Source organism: Desmodus rotundus, chromosome 1 (assembly GCF_022682495.2).
Source record: "Desmodus rotundus isolate HL8 chromosome 1, HLdesRot8A.1, whole genome shotgun sequence".
NCBI lineage: Eukaryota > Metazoa > Chordata > Mammalia > Chiroptera > Phyllostomidae > Desmodus > Desmodus rotundus.
The window spans coordinates 16,591,634-16,598,645 of NC_071387.1; the positions used below are offsets into that span (position 1 = coordinate 16,591,634).

At 46.8% G+C, this 7,012-nt stretch overlaps 1 long non-coding RNA gene across 1 annotated transcript; it reads right to left on the reverse strand.

Annotated features, from left to right (window-relative positions):
* Positions 1-5,933: 5,933 nt before the first annotated feature.
* LOC123479897 (uncharacterized) lies at positions 5,934-7,012 on the reverse strand. Its single transcript, XR_006655704.2, has 3 exons — positions 6,953-7,012; positions 6,429-6,491; positions 5,934-6,191 (listed from the first exon to the last, which is right to left on the reverse strand). It is a non-coding gene; the product is annotated as an uncharacterized lncRNA (long non-coding RNA).

Sequence of the window (7,012 nt, forward strand, 5' to 3'; positions counted from 1 at the left end):
TCATACATTAAGGTTGGTGGAGCTGGAAGCGGAAGGAACCTGTTTTCTTGGTGACTTCCGGGACCAGCCACAGTTACCCAGGACCATCTAGCTCCAGACTTCCTGTTACATGATGAAAATAAATCTCTATTTGGTTAAGTAATTGCATCGTCATTTCTGTTACTGAAGTTGGACTCAGACTTTCCAGATGTTCTCTCCCATCAACCAGAGGAGCAGTTTGCAAACCTCAGTGAGGATCCAAATCACAGGGACACTTGATACAAATTCAGAGTGGGGCCCCAACCCCAACAGATTCTCTCCTTAAGTGGACGTGCAGTGGGGGCCTGTGACTGGTATTGTTTAAAATGACCCCAGGAAAGCAAAAAGTACAAATATAAATAAAGTAAAATTACCCCAAGAGTGCCCTTTACAGGTGTTCCATGTAGAACAATTAGAAAAAACATCAAGTTCTGGAAATTATACTTAGACAATTAAAGAAACACACAAATTCTGGATTTATAAGGAATTTTATAAACTGGCCTCTGCAACTTCTCCAACCTCATCTCTGGCCACTCCCACTTCCTCTGCTTGACCAGAATTAATCATTCAGTGACTTCACTGGTACTGTTCCCATGCCTAAGAAGCCCTTCCAACTTTTCTGGGCCCGGATGCTTCTCAGTACACAAGGTACAACTCAGGCATCACCTCACCTGGGAAGCCTTTCATGAACCCTCAGGCTGTGCTTGTTGTCATTCCCTGAAGAGCTCTTAAAAAGTCCTGTAGGAAGCCCTGGCTGGTGTGGCTCAGTGGATTGAGCACCAGCCTGCAAACCAAAGGATTGCCAGGTCAACTCCCAGTCAGGGCACGTGCCTGGGTGATGGGCCGGGTGCCCTGTTGGGGTTGTGTGAGAGGCAACCAATTGATGTTCCTCTCATGCACGTCGGTGTTTCTCTCCCTCTCTTCCCTCTGGAAGGTGGGGGGAAGGGAAGTGGGAGGGTATGTCTGTGTGGTCAGATTTGCATACTCACTTGCTTCCACTGCTTTGGTTTGAATGGAGCTGGGAAGGTGGGTCAGAAGCCTTTGGGGTCATTTTAAGTGTTCATTTTACTTCAGTTCTCCCTTTAAAATAACTCCCAAAGACTGACATCTGCAGTCAGAGTTGAACGCCTGCCTCAGAAACTCATTCATTTTAGTGGGCTCTTTTCTCCTTTTCACTCTCCAGTTACACTTCAAGAGTTAAAATCAACACGGGGCAAAACAGCAGCAATCAGATAGCCCCCAGTAGAAACAAGAAACATCTAATTAAATCCTTATACAATATTTGCAGGTCTAGCTCTCAAGGGAGGAAAAAACATTGATGAGTTGGATATTTACGGAACTCCTTCGTTCATCAGCCATGCATTCACTCATTTATTCACTCCCTGCTTCTGCACTGACAAGATTTTCTTGGTTACAAGTAAAAGAAACACAACTCAGGCTGTCTTGTCAGAGAAACAAAATTCATTGGCTCATATATCTGGAAAGTCCAAGATATATGACTCTTTAACTCTTGGAAAGTCCAAGAGTTCTGCTGGCTTCCCACACTGGGGACTTAAATTAAATCCCCAAGTGTCTGTCTTCCTTCTTTCCTTCTTCTTTTGTCTTCCTATTTCCCTCGTTTCCTTCCCCTCCCCCACCCCCCGACTTCTACCTCTCACCTTCCTATCTCTCAGTCAGGTTCTATCCTTGTGGCAAATAAAAGAGCCTCCAGCAGCCTTAAACAAACATCCTAGCAGCTTAGCAACCCAGCGAAGAGAGGTTGTCTGCTGCTGGCACCAGCCCAAAAAGTTCCTGGGAGGACTCTGATCTGGCTGGTGTTACATGTCCTTGCCTGAAAGCAATTTCTGAGGCCAGAAATGTGGAATAGTCTGATTAGCTAGGCTGGGGACACATGGCAAGGGTGGAGAATATGAGGGGTCAAGTTCTTCCCTACCTAATCACAGGGAATGTGTACAGGATACTGAAGAGACATAACTGACAGATTTCACCATCCTATTCCCTCCCTCCCTCTTCTTCTCCCTTCTTCCCTCACATTCATTCATGTATCCATCCATCCACCCATCCATCCTTCTATCCATCCATTTATCCATCTAACAAGCATTTATTTAGAGTTTTTTCTATGCTTGGCCCTAGATAGGCACTAAGGTATAGGTTGTCTACCATAGAGCTAAAGGGCAGGATCAGGGCTCTGCACAAAGCTTGGCCCAAAGTAGGTGCCCAGTAGGTAGGTATTTGAATGAATTAATAGATGACCCTGAGTCTTAAGCTTGGGTCACCAGGACAAGACAGCGATGATGCCCCTGATGGAAAATGAGTGTGTGAACAGGAAAGGTGGATCAGGGTGAAAGGGGCTATACTGGGCTGAATGCTTGAGTATCTCATGTTGTGCCCCACAAGTGAATGGTATACCACCTCTCCCCTGGCAGCAGGGGAGCCAGGCACTGCCAGTCTCAGAGACTGGGGACTGAGGCAATTATTCTGAGCCATCAAATGAATATTTTGGAATGAGAGTCAGCAGGGTTGGGGTTTAAACAGTGATATGATACACCAGGCTGCTTTTGGTGGCAGGATGGAGGGACTGGGAGCCCAAGAGCCCACCAGCCAAGGCACTAATAAGCCAGAGACTCCCTTCCTTGGTCCTCTTCCCTTTCTCTCTCTCAGGGGATGCTTCCAGGTGCTCTCTTCTTGGCCACTGTGTCCAACAGCCTTTGGATGGTGTCAGTGGGCATTCTGTGTACCTACCAGTGAAGGGAAATTTCCTGGTGTGGGAGAATGGACTTTGCTCTAAGAACATCCCCCATTGCACTTGCTTCTCAGCATTAAGTAAATATTAGCTCCGGGAAGTCCACTGGCAGAGTGGGGTGGGAGCTCAGAGTCGGTGGAAGGACAGGATTTTTGTGAGCTTTCTCACCTTTTTGTGTATTCATTCATTTGTTCTTTTCTTTTTTTTTTTTTTTTTTTTGACACAGATCTTTTATTAGAAGTTGTTTGAGCTAAACAGAGGATACTCCTGGAAGTAAGATCTCAACAGACTGAGATAAATGCTTCCTGTTCAATTGTTAATTCACTCATAAATCTCTTCCTTCTTTCATTCACTCAGCAAACATTGGTGAGGCAGATTATTCATGCCCCGCCCAGATTCCTTCCACTCTTTCTATGCCCCACACCCCTCCTTAGGTGCATCTTCCCTTCCAACACCCGCACCCACCACCCACCACGGATCTTTCAGGCCTGGGGAATTTATATCCTCCCCTGCACCCCCACCCGCCCCCAGGGTGCCTTTAAGCTGTGACTGTGAAATGCAGGAGTCAGAAAGCTCCAGACCCTTGGCTCCTGGTAGGAAAACTGTGAGGTACAACATACACTCCAGAGTCCCCAGAAGGGTCAGCCTGAAGCTGCTCTCTGACATATTTTGTCTGAAGCCATATCTTTGCCCAGAGGGCTGGGACTGTGGAGAGGCAAGTGAAGCAACTAGAGAGCAGAATTTAAGGGGACACGACTCTCAGACTCATGCATGGACCTCCACACAATTTGCACCCTGGGCGCCTCACTCTGCTCCACCAGCCCTGGCCCTGCTGGCTGGCCCTCCTCCTCTTCCCTATGGGAAACCTGACCCAGGTCGACTGAGTAGGTGCTATGTGCTAGAAACTGGTCTGAGTTCACTACAAGGAATAAGACTTGGTCTCTGGTCTCCGAGAGGTCAGTCTGGTGGAACCCACGTGGTTCTGGGCTCTCTGTCTGCAAATGACCACGCCACCAGTAGGGGTAGCCCTGAGAAGGGAAGAGTTTACCTGAGCGCTCACATGACTGGCCTCAACTGCCTTGTTACTCAAAGCAGTCCAAGGCTGCTTCCTGGAGGAGAGTCACAGCATATGGGAAATTAAAAGCACTATTAAAATAATTGGCTGTGTACGGTGAACTGCTGCAGACATTCATGGATTTGCATACTGTAAAGGCAAAGAAATTTGTTCTTAGTTAACTTGTCTTACAGTACTTGGATTTGAGGTTTAGTGCAAGCCCAGCTGCAGGGGGACTCACTTCGTGTCACCACAATGTCTGCATAGAGTTAGGGCATGAGACCAGGATGCTCTGAAATATCCGTGCAGAGGAGCCATGAAGCCAACAGAGGGATTTCAGTGTTGGAGTAAGTCCCAGGGATCTTGGATAACAGGGCTTGAGACTGTCTTAGAACCAAGTACTGGACATAGGAGGACAATCCAATCAAAGCTGATGGGATGCTCACCAGGAGAAATCTGCTAGAAGCTGGGAGCTGAACTGAAGTTGTGGCGGACTATTTCGTGTGTATTGTCCACAACATTGGATGGCTCTTTGTGGAGGAGGGAGTTACGATCCTGCCCCGTGACTTGCTCTGGATAGGGGGCTCCAGGTGGTGGTACTGCCAGCAAAGGCTTTCATTACAGCCCATGTTCCCCCTTCCCTTGGCCACAAGGCTGACTGCCGGTTCTTAGCCCAGAAACCACCCTTCTCTCTCTTCTACTCTGTAACGCTGGAGCACTGTGGTAATTGGTTCCCTTTGCTTTTGCCATTTGCTATGGATTGAAATGTTTCCTCCCCAAAATTCACATGCAGAAACCCTAAACCCCAATGTGATGATATTTGGAGGTGGAGCCTTTGGGGGGTAATTAAGGTTAGATTAGGCCATGAGGGAGGGTCTCCTTTGAAAAAGAGGAAGAGTCCATCTCTGGCCCTCCCTGCAGTGGGAAGGTACAGCAGGAAGGTGACCCTCACCAAGAACCTGACTCTGCCGACACCCTGGTCTCAGACTTCCAGCCTCCAGAACTGTGAGAAATAAACAGCTGGGGTTTAATCCACCCCATCCATGGTGTCCTGTGATAGCGCAAATGAAGATGCTGCTAGTGGGTGCTGGGGGAGGTTGCAAGGCTGGAGGAGGGGAGAAGGGTCTTTCTCACTCCTGTTGCCACCGCAACAGTCCTAGGACCTGCACTAACAAGCTGGTTCCAGTTTCCAGGTGTTCCAAAACCCCCCACCCCCAGAGTCAGGCTCACTGCACCCCCTGCGAGAGATGCCAGCAGCATCAGCCACTCCCCAGGGTCAGGGCACCAGCACTGAGTGCCCCCCCAAGCAGCTAGGCTCTGACAACCCCAAGCCCTTCCCTTCGCTCCCCCAGACGGAGCAGTGGTCTTTGCTCCCTCTGGACTCTCTGCGTTACCCCACTGTTCCCTTTGACTTGTCAGTCCTCTAGGACTCATTAAAACACTTTTCTGTATTAAGGTCTGTCTATTAAAACACAACAGAATGGATTCCGTTTTCCCAGATGGGCACCCCCCTGGTGGCCTGGAGCCTGGGCTAATGAGGTGGGCAGAGTCTTGGCCAACCCGCAGTGGACACAGGGTCTGAGCAGGCAATAAGCCTTTGTGCTGTGAGTTGCCAAGATTTCTCGGGTCACTCTTTCACGTGGCAGAGTGTAGCCTATCTTGACTATTACAGAAGCCACAGACATGACATTATCCTCCTGCTGGGCTGTTAGGAGAGGATTCTCTCACTCTGCCAATGGACAGAGAGCTGTGCCCAGAGCGGGCTACACACTCCAGCAATTTTACAAATACCCCGAGGTCTGGGCAGATCTCACTGGTTTGAAGTTGGGTAAAGGAGAAAAGCCTGGGGTTTTATTTTTAGTAAATGAAGTTTTATAAATAAACAAGGGAAAGACAAACATCCCTGTAGAAAAATGGCCTCAGGTACATGTGGAAATGTGCTCAATTATACCAGTAACCAAAAAACAAAAATTAGAGTATATTACACCATTGTTATGGATTGAATGGTGCTACACCCATTCCAGAAAAGGGGGTATGTTGAAATCCTAGTCTCCAGTACTTCTGAATGTGATTTTATTTGGAAATAGGGTCATTGCTGGTGTAGTAACTTAAGAAGACGTCATCCTGGAGTAGGATGGGTCCCTAATCCAATAGGACTGGTATCCCTATAATAAGATGGCCGTGTAGAGACAGAGACAGAAGGAGCAAGCCACGTGATGATGCGGCCAGAGGTTGGAGTCATGCAGTGCAAGACAAGGAGCACCAAAGACTGCCAGCACGTCCCGGCGGCTGGAAGAGCAGGAAGGACTTCTGCACAGATTTCGGAGGGGGTGTGGTCCTGCCGACACCTGGATTTTGGACGATGGCCTCCCAGAGCTGTGAGACAATCAATTTCAGTTATTTTCAGCCCCACACAGTTTGCATTTTTTCTAAGAATGGCTCTAGGAAACTAATAAAAACATTCTTTACTTTTCACATCGGAAAAGAACAAATTCCCCAGGGTTTAATAGAATGTTTGTGAGGGGTCGGTAATAGGCAGTCTTATCCACTGCTGATGGATAGTAGGTTGTATTGGCAAAATGTATCAATAACAGCCTTAAGAAAAGAACGTACCTTTTGTCCCAGCAGCTACATTTCTATAGTTTTTTTCTGATAACCGGGAAAGTTAAAAATAATCTGCGTATGATAATAATGGATTGCTTCAGTAAACCAGGACGTACCCCATGCAGTCATTAGGAATGATAACGCCGATCTGTGTCTATTGCTATAGAATGACTGAGGCATTCCAGTGGTTATATACATGTAGCGCGTAGCGGGGGTGACCCTCTCTGTTGTGGGAAAGATAAAGATGTCTACACACATACATATACACAGAAAAATGTTTCCAGGGTTGGATAAAGTACTTGGAAATTGGTAGATACCCAATAAAACATTGACTGAATAAATTAATGAGTAATTAAATTAATAAAAGTTATAAACCAAAATGTTAACATTTGTTTTCTGTAGGTTTCGAAATTATGGGTGAGGTTTTTGAAACATGCATTTTAATTATTTTTTTAATTATATTTATTTTCTAATTTTTATATAATAAGCAGGCATTACGTCTGTAATAAAAAAAAGAAAGAAAAGGTACTTACGTTTCTGCTTCAATTCTGCCATCAGTTTATGTTTTGATCTGGGACTCCACAAACCCCAAC